Source organism: Gorilla gorilla, chromosome 1 (genome assembly GCF_029281585.2).
Source record: "Gorilla gorilla gorilla isolate KB3781 chromosome 1, NHGRI_mGorGor1-v2.1_pri, whole genome shotgun sequence".
Taxonomy (NCBI): Eukaryota; Metazoa; Chordata; class Mammalia; order Primates; family Hominidae; genus Gorilla; species Gorilla gorilla.
This window is the reverse complement of record NC_073224.2, coordinates 27169941-27183916: the sequence shown is the minus strand read 5'-3', so window position 1 is coordinate 27183916 and position 13976 is coordinate 27169941. Positions and strand designations below refer to the sequence as shown.

The 13976-nt window shown below is 39.6% G+C and overlaps 1 long non-coding RNA gene and 1 other non-coding gene across 2 annotated transcripts in view; one reads left to right on the top strand and one right to left on the bottom strand.

Moving 5' to 3' along the window:
• LOC129528988 (uncharacterized) overlaps positions 1 to 12822 on the bottom strand; it is an 82356-nt gene extending 69534 nt beyond the window's left edge. The window contains exons 1-3 of the long non-coding RNA XR_008674348.2: positions 12706 to 12822; positions 10040 to 10108; positions 9599 to 9661 (exon numbers count right to left, since the gene is read on the bottom strand). This is a non-coding gene — a long non-coding RNA (uncharacterized lncRNA). The remainder of the gene's footprint in view (positions 1 to 9598; positions 9662 to 10039; positions 10109 to 12705) is intronic.
• LOC115932244 (U6 spliceosomal RNA) lies at positions 10085 to 10186 on the top strand. The gene has a single exon (XR_004068558.1). It is a non-coding gene; the product is annotated as a U6 spliceosomal RNA (small nuclear RNA).
• Positions 12823 to 13976: the final 1154 nt, after the last annotated feature.

Here is a 13976-nt window from a genome sequence, read left to right as displayed (position 1 = left end):
TAATTAATGAAAAAAATGAATTAAAAGACACAGAGCACTTTGTGACCTGTGATTTGTCACCACTCCAAATCCATTATCCTAGTTTTCCCTATCAGAATGATTTTAATGACAGTATTATCATACACCTATGGCTGCAATTATCCTTTACAATCAAGATTTTCTTACAGACTCCAAATTAAAATAGGTAATCAGACATTTTATTTTTATACATGAACTATTTTCTCACTGTTTAGTCTTTAAAGAAGTTACTCTTGGACCTTATCCCAAGTGAAAAGTGTTAGCTTATTTCCACTAATTAAAGAGCTTCAGAAATTGCTACTAGAATTGCATTAAACTTTATTTGCCTTAAACATTACACTTACAACTTACTCCTTTAGAAATATGTTTTAGGAGTCTAGTTGAATTTTCTGTTTTTAAAAGGTGGAGGGGCTGAGCGCGGTGGCTTACGCCTGTAATCCCAGCACTTTGGGAGTCCGAGGCAGGTGGATCACTTGAGGTCAGGAGTTCGAGACCAGCCTAGCGAACATGGCAAAACTCTGTCTCTAGTAAAAATACAAAAATTAGCCAGGGGTGGTGACATGTGCCTGTAATCCCAGCTACTGGGGAGGCTGAGGCAAGAGAATCACTTGAACCTGGCGGAAGAGGTTAGCAGTTGAGCTGAGATCACGCCACTGTACTCCAGCCTGGGTGACAGAGCGAGACTCCGTCTCAATAAAAACAAACAGAAATGCTGGAGGCTTTTGAAAAGGATTCCCACTAATGGACTGCATGAGCATGCACAGCAACAGGCATGAACAAGTGAGTTCTTCCACCTTTGTCTGTCTTGTGAAGTTATACATACTGATATCTCCCTGCCCAACCCAGAGTGTGAGCTCTCTGGCACAATCTTGGAATCAACAACTAGTGCTGGCAAAATATCTTGTACTTAAAAACAGCCATAGCAACAATAACAATGTTAAATTCAACTGCCTTTTTTATGGAATCAAATGCCACATTAATGCAGAATTGCAGAGATGGTGGCCCATATCTGGAGGCACTATCAAATCAAAAGGAGTACTAAGTATGGGTCATGATTAACTCTTTGAAATTGACCTACATAAGATAGAGCCGAATGCCAAAAACAAGGGTGCAACTGGCCAGGGATGGTGGCTCACGCCTGTAATCCCAGCACTTTGGGAGGCTGAGGCAGCTGACAAATGGTCCTAAAGGAGCAGAGAAGATGTGAGTCTTCATCACTCAGAGTGACAAGGGAGGCAGAGAGCATGTCAAAAGAGGGGACAGTTGAGCCAGGTTTTCCTGCATGTTCACAAAAAGATAATAGTTAATAAATATACAACAATGATCCACAAAATGGTAGCAACTCAATTGACATGAACTACCAAAGACTTCAAGATAGTAGAGATAAAAATGTTTCTTAAAGTCTAAGACAGTTGCATATTTATCTTTGCAACCTCCACAACAACCAGGTCTTCCACATACTAGCAGAACATCAATTGTCTGTTACAAAGATACACAGTAGCTCCTCCCTTCAATGGTTTCCTCTCATGGCCACCTACAGTCAAACACATAGGTATGAATCTTGCAACCACCCTACTAAAGTGGACTGTAACTGATGGTAATCATCTCATAATGTTTGAATAATACCAGCTGGGCTTGGTGCAAAGCAGAAGGAGCAAACAAAAACTTTTCCTTCCATTCGTAAGGCTCACAGGAGGTGTTAAGTAAATGTTAGTCACTCCTTTTGGATTTTTTTTTCTCTCTGTAAAGAAAAACTAGTATTTGTTTGAGATTAGAGCAATTGTCTTGATATCAAAAGTTAAAATGAGAAGACTATTTGGATAACATATAGAACAACTCAACTCTAATCCTTAACATTTTAAAATGTCTTTAATTTGGAGGATTGTCAGCATTTTCTCAATTATTTTTTGGTATTTTCTGTGTTTGTCTTTATTTGGGACTTCATAAAATATAAGCAAAATAATTTTCATGTTGTTTGTACTTGCAACATGTCTGTAACTTTTGACTTCTTTGGTGTCCTTACTGAAGTCTTTCCTTCTATTTCTTTCATTGTTTTATCCCGTGGGTACTAGTTTGCTATGAATAGTCTGAATATTCTACATAGAGTCTCAGTACTAGAAATAAAATTCCTTTGTAACACTATGTATTCTCACCTAATAGTAAGGAATTGGTGTTGCCTGACAATACTAGTCTTCAACAGAAGATTTAGCAATGATAAGAAGCTTGTTTTTTAGGGTAGATTATATTATTTTGCACCAAATATCAAATTTTCCTCTTTGCCTTGACTTTCATGGGGGAGGTAGGCATTATGCAAAATGTGACATGCCTCAGCCAATGACATGTGAGAAGCGATGTGTGCGTGTCATTTCTGGGCAGAAGGTTTATCCCTTTTTACTTGGCCACGATTACTAACAATGTTCCAGATAAAGGAAGCTTTGCCACCTTGGGTCCTAGAGAGAAGATGATGCAGAGCAGAAAAGAAACCAAACTTTGATGAAGCATGATCAAGAAATAAACTATGTTTCCATGAGACTGTGAGGTCATTTATTCTTACAGCACAATCAAGCCATTTCTAGCTTATATAACTGAGTCTAAAGAATTCTTTAAGAAAGGGATCCTACCAAACGTGGTAGGCAGAATGACCCCCAAAGATGTCCATGCCAAAGATGTTCCCTGATCCCTGGAACCTGTGAAAATGTTACCTTACATAACAAAGGGGACTTTGCAGATGTCATCTGAAGCTATGAACCTTAAGGAAGGGAGGTTTCTGTGACTTATCCAAGTGGGCACAATTTAATCACATGTGCCTTTAAAAACAAAGATGTTTCTCTCTTTGGAGGCAAGAAGGGTGCAGCAGAAGAGGAAGTTAGAGAGTTAAATCAAAGCATGAGGACTCTTCTGGTCAGTGCCCATTTAAAGAGACAGGAGACAAATAAAGGGGATCACAGCCCTCCCTAAGGAGAAGATGGCCTCCCAGCCAGCAGCCACAAGGAAACAGGGACCTCAGACCTAGCAGAATAAGAAACTGAATTCGGACAATGACCTCAATGAGCTTGGAAGCAGATTAATTTCCAGACCCTCCAGAAGAATGTAGGAATCAAGGAACATTGATTTGGGCCTTATGATATTCCAAGCAAAGGACCTTGCTGAGCCACACTGTATCCAACATTCCCACCTACCAGAACTGTGAGATAATACATTTGTGTCTTTTCTACCAACTAAATTTGTGTTAATTTGTTATAACAGAGATAAGAAAAATAGTATACTGATTTTACAGTTTAAGGAGTAATGTGCATGGACTAGTAAGAGACATGTATCTTTCCAGTAGGATTAAATGAATTAACCGAATTTTCCTTGATGGACAGTGATAGCAAAAACCACGTGATGATAGTAACATCTGATCTCTCTCTAGCCACTACACCTGCAGGAAATCATATATTTTATAAGGGTTTCCAACCTAAAAACAAAAACTAAGCACATTTAGTTCTCAGAGTTTTTGGATAATTTTGTAAGTAAATGCACATAATCCAGTCCCTGATATAGGGTACATAATCCATCCTTGATGGTTAAATAAATAAAGAAATAGACAAGTAAACAAATGGAAAGTGACTGGGATTGGACACATGGCCCAATTTATAGGAACATTAGGTTTCTACAGTTAGGCTTGAACAATATTTATCCCAATCAGTAATTTGCTTTTGATATTTACAGTCGACCTGCTTGACAAAAAGACAAATTGCTATTTTCAAAGTAGGACAGGTATATCCTACCAATATCCTGTATTAAATTAACTAAAGTTATCTACAAGCCTTTTAAAACCTTTTATTACAAAACTGTTAGTGATTTCAACCTGTGTCTTCTCTTCAGGTAATGTCTGTAAATAAGGTTGTATGGCCAGGCATGGTGGCTAACATCTATAATCCCAGCACCTTGAGAGGCTGAAGCAGGAGGATTGCTTTAGAGCAGGAATTCGAGATAAGCCTGGGCAATGTAGCAAGACCTTGTCTCTACAAAAAAATACAAATAAAAAAATGAAACTAGTGAGGCATGGTGGTGTGTGCCTATAATCCTAGCTTCTTGGAAGGCTGAGGCAGAAGGATCACATGAGATCAGGGGTTTGAGGCTGCAGTGGGTTAGGATTAAGCCACTGCATTTCAGCCTGGGTGACAGAGCAAGACCTTGTCTCTAAAAAAAATTTAAAAAGTAAGATTGCATCATCATCTCTAACCCTGCATGGTTAGCCCATTTATTGAGAATATTTCTCAAAGTTCTGAGAGAATAAAGTAAGTATTAATTCCAAGGGAATAAAATAAGTAGAAATGCTAAAAGCTGTTTTTCACTGGACTGCAATTTCTTACTTACAAAAACCATCCACTCATCTTTTCTAGCAATGAGAAATTATTGAGCTCATACACACCACAACTGTAGGCATTAGAGTGAGTCAAGATAAATATAATATGCTCCTCGCCCCTGTAAAGATCATAATTTAATTAGGAAGCCAAATACATCAACAATCATTAATGTTTTCATTGTTACAACAACATGTTGTAGCACAAAGGAGGGGGGCAATTAACTTTGTGGGGATAGGAAGGAAAACCTGATGGAGGAGGAAAGATTTGACTTGGTTCCCAAGTGATTATTTGCACTGTTACTCATTTTACACTTGCCAACTCAAAACTGTTGCCTCGTGATGCATATCATTTCAATTTCAGAAGGCCAAAGGTATACGGATTCTTTTTGTCATAGTGTCTTCTTAAATCTGGGGTAGACAAACTTTTCTCTAAAGAACTAGATGGAAAAAATTTTAGACTTTGCAACCACATCAGCCCTGTCACATCTACTCAACTGTGCAATCCAGGGTAAGCAGCCACAGACAATATGTAAACAATATTATGTAATTAAATGGGTATGGCTGTGTTCCAATAAAATTTATTTACAAAAACAATCAGATAGCCAGAATTTGTTTGCAGGCTACAGATTAACAACATCCATCTTAGATAAATAATATAAAAATATAAAATAGTGAAAAGGTAGTACACTCTGTGCCGGAACTTACGAAGACACATACATGGAAAATGGACGCTTCTTGCTTTCAAAAACAAACACAAAAAGCAAAGAGTTTACCAATGTACAAGATTTATGTTAAAGGAATTATACCAAGATTTCAGTCTTAAATTTTAGCCTTGGACTTAGTATCTAAATTGAATTAGGAAACCACACTTAATCTGACTTCATCTCATTTTGATGTGTTGCTTCAGACTTTAATATACTAGGGTTTTGTTTTGTCTTGTTTTCAATGTATCCAGTTTGTTCAAAAGACTTCAGCCTAGGTCGGTTACAGGAAAACAATCATACCGTCCTATTGACTAATTATGCCCAAAATAGTTCACATCAGACACAGTTGTAGGGTAAAATCATGTTTCTAGATTAGGCTCAGAAGCTGGGATGAGAAGGAGGAACTCAAAGGAATTTTATTTTTAGATGTGATCAAATTTAGTAAAGAGAAGGAACAGGCTGCGGTTTCAGAAACAACGGATAGGGCTCAAGAGGAAGGTCACCTCTTGAGCAAGTAAGATACAAGGGTCTGAAACCTCCAGAATCCAGCGGATCCCAGGTTATAGTACATGTGCTCAGGCAACCTTTTCACTATCTTAATATCTTCACTATCTTAATACTAGCACTATCTTAAGGGTATAATTTAATGCCTATTGAGAGCTGGGCTGGGGTTAATATCAGAGTTGGAAGCCATGAGAGACTGTTGAAAACCTGGCTAGTTGTCTAAGCTTCAAATTTGAAATGAGATAAAATCAGAGTAAGTGAATTTAATGAAAAAAAGAAAACGCTGAATTCAAGGAGAATAAAGATAGTGGTCATATCAGAGTGATATGACCTCACATTCACTTTGGAAAACAGTGAGAAATAAGATGGAAAATAAGGACCAATGGACAGCATGTGGACCTTTGAAAGGAGGGTTTTGTTTTCAAAATGTTACAGAGACACAATTTGGATTTTCAGCTGAGGCGTGACATGTTCCTTGAGAGATTCTTATTTGGTGCCATAATTAGAGAAGAATTGTGGTGTGGGAACAACATTCTTGAAATCCAGTCAAGTGGTTTGCTGAGTGGCATGAAAATGAATCATTGCAGGCTGGGATTTGGAAGGTGTCAGGGGGAATTGCAAGAAATTTTTAATTTTTGACAGAGTGAGTAAAGGAGAGAGATCTGTCACAGAGAACTCCAAGGTTTTGAGTGAAAGTAATTGGAAAAATGGTAATATCCTTAGAAGAGACAAGGAAATTGAAGAGAGAATCTAATTTGGAGCATATATGGCAGATTCACCTAAAGAGACGTCTGGAGGATGAACTTTCTATTAACTTTCAATCTGGTGCAAATGTGCAAGAGTTTTTTTTTTAATTTTTTATTTTCTAATAATAGAGAAGTAACCTTGGGAAAAATGCTCTGACTTTCTAAGCAGTCTCTCTACCTAATATTGGAGCATTTTATTCTAAAAGGTGGTTTGGTAACACGATGCTACTTCTCACCCTGGCAAACCCACTTCACACAGGCTGCATTCAGTAGGGTGTGGACCTGATACAGCTTCAGGGTACAGGAGACTGGGGGCTACACAGCCAAACCTCAGCACTAACTTATCTCAGACCTTCCCGCTGTCCACATGGAACAAAACTATCCTTTGTTATAGGAGTAAATAGTTTTATTTTATTGTATCTTATTTTATTTATTTTAGAGATAGGGTCTCATTCTCTTGCCCAGACTGAAGTGCAGTGGTGTGATCATAGAACTCCTGGGCTCAAGTGTTTCTCCTGCCTCAGCCTCCCATGTAGTTAGGACTACAGGCACGCTCCACCATGCCTGGCTAATTATTTTTATCTTTATTTTGTAGAGACAGGGTCTCATCATGATGGTCTGGAACTCCATGGCCTCAAGTGATCCCCTCACCCAGGTGTCCCAGAGTATTGGCATTGCAGGTGTGAGCCACTGCACCCAGCCAGGAGTAAATATTTTTAATAAATATCTTTACTAAAAGGTTTCAATCAATGTTCTCATTAAGAATCACAATTTATCATTTTGTAATCCCCACTAATCAAGGAAGAATAGTGTCTCATTTTACATATATTGATCCTATGGGGAAAAAAATTACATAAAAGTGCGAATTATCTAAAATATGAAGGTTAGGATCATATTCTTAGGTGGCCATGGAATTTGAAATTTGGGGAGTTGGCAAATTCTCCTAGTATAAGAACACAGAAAGAAGAGCAGCGCTGGGCCTGACCGTAGAAAATGTTTTCAATGAATTATTTTCTAAATGAAAAGTGTACACAGGGTGATCATCAAAGGGGTTCCCATCCAAAAAAAAAAAAGCCAGTGTTATGATATCTTGCTAGGAAGAAAAAGCAATTGGAATGTATTGAATGAGTTCTGTAACGTTTTAAGATAAATGACAAAACTATTATCTACAGGAGATAAGTGAATTGGGGTTTTTCACCAAAAACTTCTTCCCAGCTACTTTAATTATTTGAATAACCTTTAGTAAAATAGAATAAGAAATCAACCTTTTATAGTTCTAGGAGTCTTAGTACCCTGATATCCTAAACTTTTTGGAGGCAATAACAAATTTTCTTAATGATACTCTTAAAATCTTTTACTGCAAGTTACAGGAGGCCTTTCTTCACAGGAGAGGCAGTAAAGAGAAGAGAGAAAGTATACGCTAAGGATTACGCTAAGTAAAATAAGCCAGCCACAGAAAGAAAAATACTGCATGATTTTACTTCTAAGTGGGATCTTTCTTTTTAAAAAAGTCAAATACACAGAGACAGAGAATAAAACAGTGGACAGGGTAGTGAGGAGGAAATAGGGACACGTAGGTCAGAGGATATAAAGTAGCAGCTACTAGGATGAGAGAGTCTAGAGATCTATGGCACAAGATGAGGCTAGAGTTAAAATTGTATGGTATGTGGGATTCCTGCTAAATGAGTAGATTTTAGCTGCTCTTGCCACACACAAAAAATTAGGTGTAATTATCTGAGATGGTAGATGTGTTAATTTGCCTCACGATGGCAACCATTTTACTGTCTGTATGTATCCTGTAACGTCATGCTGCGTACCTTAAATATATACAATAAAATAGAATTTCTAGCCTGGGCCCAGTGGCTCACGTCTGTAATCCCAGCACTTTGGGAGGCTGAGGCAGGCGGATCACCTGAGGTCAGGAGTTCAAGACAAGCCTGGCCAACATAGTGAAACCCCCTCTCTACTAAAAATACAAAAACTCCCCCTCCCCCTCTTTCTTTCTTTGGTCTCCCTCTGTTGCCGAGGCTGGACTGTACTGCCGTGATCTCAGCTCGCTGCAACCTCCCTGCCTCGGGCTCCTGTGATTCTCCTGCCTCGGCCTGCCAAGTGCCTGGGATTGCAGGCACGCGCCGCCACGCCTGACTGGTTTTTGTATTTTTGGTGGAGACGGGATTTCGCGGTGTTGACTGGGCTGGTCTCCAGCTCCTGACCTCGAGTGGTCTGCCCGCCTCGGCCTCCTGAGGTGCTGGGATTGCAGACGGAGTCTCGCTCACTCAGTGCTCAATGTTGCCCAGGCTGGAGTACAGTGGCGTGATCTCGGCTTGCTACAACCTCCACCTCCCAGCCACCTGCCTTGGCCTCCCAAAGTGCTAAGATTACAGCCTCTGCCCGGCTGCCCTGTCTGGGAAGTGAGGAGCACCTCTGTCCCGCCGCCACCCCGTCTGGGAAGTGAGGAGTGCCTCTGCCTGGCCGCTGTGCAATCTTCCAAGTGTGAAGTGACAGCCTTTCTGCAGGTGTACCCAACAGCTCCGAAGAGACGGCGACCATGGAGAACGGGCCATGATGACGATGGCAGTTTTGTCAAAAAGAAAAGGGGGAGAAAAGAAAAGGGGGAAATGTGGGGAAAAGAAAGAGAGATCAGATTGTTACTGTGTCTGTGTAGAAAGAAGTAGACATAGGAGACTCCATTTTGTTCTGTACTAAGAAAAATTCTTCTGCCTTGGGATGCTGCTAATCTATAACCTTACCCCCAACCCCGTGCTCTCTGAAACGTGTGCTGTGTCCACTCAGTGTTAAATGGATTAAGGGCGGTGCAAGATGTGCTTTGTTAAACAGATGCTTGAAGGCAGCATGCTCCTTAAGAGTCATCACCACTCCCTAATCTCAAGTACCCAGGGACACAAACACTGCCGAAGGCCGCAGGGACCTCTGCCTAGGAAAACCAGAGACCTTTGTTCACGTGTTTATCTGCTCACCTTCTCTCCACTATTATCCTATGACCCTGCCACATCCCCGTCTCCGCGAAACACCCAAGAATGATCAACAAATACTAAAATAAAAAAAAAAAAAGACACAAAACATGTCTCTACAATGTTTTAAAAATCAAAATCATACCAGGTATCTTATCTGACCACAGTGCAACAAAACTAGAAAGCAGTAACAAGAGGAACATTTGAAACTATACAAATACATGGAAATTAAACAACATGCTCCTGAATGACCAGTGGGTGAAGGAAGAGATTAAGAATGAAAATTTAAAATTCCATACTCACTTTGGCAGCACAGATACTGTTTCAGGCCGAAAGGAAGTCCCTCTGTGCCTTCCTTAGTGGCTGCTGCAGAAAGTGAGGGTTGTGATCAACTCAGTATACCACTGGAGGGTATATGAGTAAACAGCAAACTGTTCTTAGAAAAGCAAAACATTGGCAAACTGGTAAACTGACAAACTGCGTCTACCGCCCAGAAGGAATGCTGAGGCAGTCACGACCCAGGCACAAGTGTTTCTTGTGATTAGCTACAGGGCACATCTGAAGCCTCTTAGTAATAATATGAACCTGTGATCAATTAAGCAGCTGAGCAATCATTACCTCCTCCTCCCTGCTCATTCTACTCAACAAATAGGAAGGGCTGTGGAAGCTCAGGTGCTGTTCATGCTCACCTGAAGCTGCGAGTGCTCTTCTTCTTCCCCTGGCCCCTTCCTTTAAAATACTTACTTCTGTTTTAAGTTTTCATTCCTGTGTGGGTCCCCCTTTGTTCAGTCCCGTAGAAACCGTGGCAATATCCTAAAGTGGAAATGATAGAGAAGATTAGCATGACCCCTGCAAGGAGACGTGCAAATTCATGAAGTGATCCATATTTTTAAAAATGAAAAAAGTTTTAAAAATGTTAAATTCCTTGAAACAAATAAAAATAGAAACACACACACACACACACACAAAAAATACAAAAACTAGCTGGGCGTGGTGGCTGGCACCTGTAACCCCAGCTACTTGTGAGGCTGAGGCAGGAGAATTGTTTGAACCTGGGAGGCAGAAGTTGTAGTGACAAAGATCACGCCACTGCACTCCAGCCTGGGTGATGGAGCGAGACTCTGTCTCAAAAAAAAAAAAAGAAAGAAAAACAGAACAATTGTTTACGCTGTCTTTCTTCCAGGTAGGGCCATGAGATTGATTCCCACAAAAGGAACAAAGAAATAAAGTGTCATTTCTGAGCTGAAGCAGTTATGCCTCCTCCACCATCTTTTGCCTCTGTGGTGACCACAGAAGCCACACGCTGCAGATGACCTCACATCAAGAAAGTGATCTGAATCTCTAAAGCATTGCTTGAAGAGTATTAAAGGTATTAAAATTACACTTCAGGCAGATTAGGTGCCTTTGAGAGGCATGAAAAACAAATCAAGTAACAATTATAACTCCATCTCAAAAAATATATATGTATATATACTTTTTCCTCAAAAAATATATATGTATACATACTTTTTCCTCAAAAAATATATATGTATACATACTTTTCCTCAAAAAATATATATGTATACATATTTTTCCTCAAAAAATACATATGTATTATATTTTTTCCTCAAAAATATGTGTATATATATTTTTTCCTCAAAAATTATATATGTGTGTGTGTGTGTATATATATATATATTTTATATATATATATATATTTTAAAGGAGCTTCTCCCCTGTGGCAAAAGATTAAAAACAGAGAATGACAAGTCACTGAGGCTTTTCAAATAAGAAGAAAAATAAGTACAGAAGTTGAGCCTTAGCGTCTCAGGGAATAAGTCAGGAGCCCTTGGACTCATCCCTACTTGGGATTGCTGCTGTGCTAACGGGTCTTCTTTGTTCTGTCCAGGTTCTTTCCAGACTTAGATACTACATAAAAGACATTTCAGTTGACCTTTGCCTCATTTACTAACTACAGACCTGTTGGCCCAACAGCTGTATGCTTATGCCGTGGGCAGATCAGACCTTCAAATACCTATTGGTGATTCTGCTTTGTCTAGAAGAACAGCCACGAGATTATTTTTTGGAACAAAACTATCTGTTGAAAATATACTGAGAATAAATACATTTGCTCAAAGTCATTTCCCAAACCCACTTAAAAAAGAATTAGCTTGATCTTGTATAAAACCAGTGACCGTAGTTGACAGAACTGGCTTCTCCAGTGTGGTCCTGGTGTAAGTGACATATGTGTGTTGTCAACTACCCATATGTTTCCTTCCTCTTTAACTCAAATGCTATCTATATTGTCATATTTTATCATGACAATTCCCACTTCAGTGAGGAGAGACGCCAAAGCCCTGAAAACATGGGAAGAACAAACGGAAAAGATATGAACAATCTTACTTGCTGATATAATGAGAACGTGCAGTTAAAATGAGGAGCATGCTAGAAGGGAAAATATTTCTGTTATGTTGATTTTCTAAGGAGAGAAAAGAGAAGACATTATGTAAAACTGTTGTAAGAAAGCAGGTGGTTAAAGGGAAAGAAAAAGTGATGACCTCAAAGGGAAGCTTGCTGAAATCAAGGGAAGTTTTTGTGCCTGTGTACAGAGGAAAGGAGGGAGAAAACTCGAACACCTTGGTACAGAGCCAGGGGAAAGGCAAAGTTTAAGATTTACTAGAAAAAAAGGAGAATGTTTGGTGGATGTAGGTCTAGAGTAGCTAAAGCACAAGCAGGTGACTAAACTTTAGAATGGAAAATACCTCTTTCTCTCTTTTTTTTTTTTTTTGAAACAAGAAAGGTAGAGTAATTAAATTAATGGTAATGATACTGGGGAATTTTAAGAAGAAGGAAAAGCTTCTAAATGTTCAAATCAAATTGCTTCATTCTCTTTTTGTGGGGATAGTAAAATATGCTATCATGGAAAATAGGATTCGTCCTTTGAGAGGCATGAAAAACAAATTGCGTAACAATTATAAGGCATGGTATAGAAATGCTGCAAAATGCTTTTTTAAATGACTATCAATTAGAAGAGGTGCTTACCTGTGGTTAAATATAGACTTGGCAATTGATAGACTAGAGCAATAGAGATGATAGATCAGGGGTGAGAGAGGCAATAAAGAGTAGAGTTACTGGGAGAAAACAGCTGGGAAAGGTAAAAGGGGGGATGTTTTCATGGCGCAATCAAGGGGGTGGCCAAGGTTCCTGGAGGCACCTTGACTGAGGGACACAGTTTGAATGAAATTGAAGAATTTAAGGAATTGCAAAAACGTGCAAACATTCTGTCAGGGCAGAAACTGAGAGTGAATGCACACGCCAACCCAACTATGCCCTTTTCCACAACATGGACTCCCCCAGCTTCTCATCTTAGCTCCTTCTCTGGACTCAAAGTATATCAATATCTCCAAAGCTTAGTTCTTAATATCTGTTACCTTTGCTTCTTATTCACTCCTCTGTGTGTTTGATAATGGCACATGTACTCTCCCATCCTGTATTAGCTGGTTCTGGTTCATGTTTCTTTCTCTGCTTGGCAGTCCTTTCTACCCTCCCCAGCCTCTGGCTAACACATAGAGCAAAACAGCATCATTGTGATGCTACGATATACCAGAATAGTGGTAGAAGGCAGATATGGAGAGAACAATAGGGTAAGAATCACAGGTATTCAAGACATATGAAAGCTTTCCCTACAACTAGGCAAAAGGTGCTTATGAAGAAGGACTAGAAAACATAGATTAGCCTGGACCACAATGGAGAGTGGCAGATGGCTATAGAACCCCAAAGTAGGTTAAAACTGTGTTGTCCTCTCCAGATATCTGACTAAGATTTATGCAAGTTTACATACACATTTGTTCTTAATGTTCAAATGCCTTAATAAATGATCTTGCCACTTTAAACAAGTTTTTTTGTTTTGTTTTGTTTTGTTTTTGGAGAGAAAGTCTCACTCTGTTGCCCAGGCTGGAGTGCAGTGGTGCTATCTTGGCTCACTGCAATATCTGCCTCCCGGGTTCAAGCAATTGTTCTGCCTCAGCCTCCCAAGTAGCTGGGACTACAGGCACCTGCCACCACACCTGGCTAATTTTCGTAGTTTTAGTAGAGATGGGGTTTCACCATGTTGGCCAGGCTAGTCTCGAATTCCTGACCTCACGTGATCCACCCACCTCAGCCTCCCTAAGTGCTGGGATTACAGGCATGAGCCACCACACCCGGCCTAAACAAGTGTTAATTTTGGTTGCATCACAATAAATAGAACCTGAGAAAGTATGTGATAGCCACATGATAAATAAGGTTTATTTATATAATAATCATTTAGATCTTAAAAGGACCAAGCCAATTCTGTATCCACCTGCACAGAGCTATCTCAGTGACGTGACCTTCCTAAAATTTTCATCCAGTTGCTTCCCTGCCCTGCTTAAAAGATCTCCGACAGCTCCCCACGGCTTCTGGGAATCAGTCACTTTCAGAGTGTAGAGTAGCTTCACATCCCAGTTTTCCCCAGACAGTCTCAGTTCACACTGACTATCTTGTCAAAATTACTTATAGCTTTCACTTTCACCCTAAAAAGCAGAGCAGTTTGGATATAAATCATAGTCATCACAAATTTAAAGACTTTAATATCTCATACATGTTCAGCCTCATATCCTGCTATTCCTTCAAAACTCCTTCAGACGTGTGGAACGTGTCATAATTTTGGAACACATCAAGT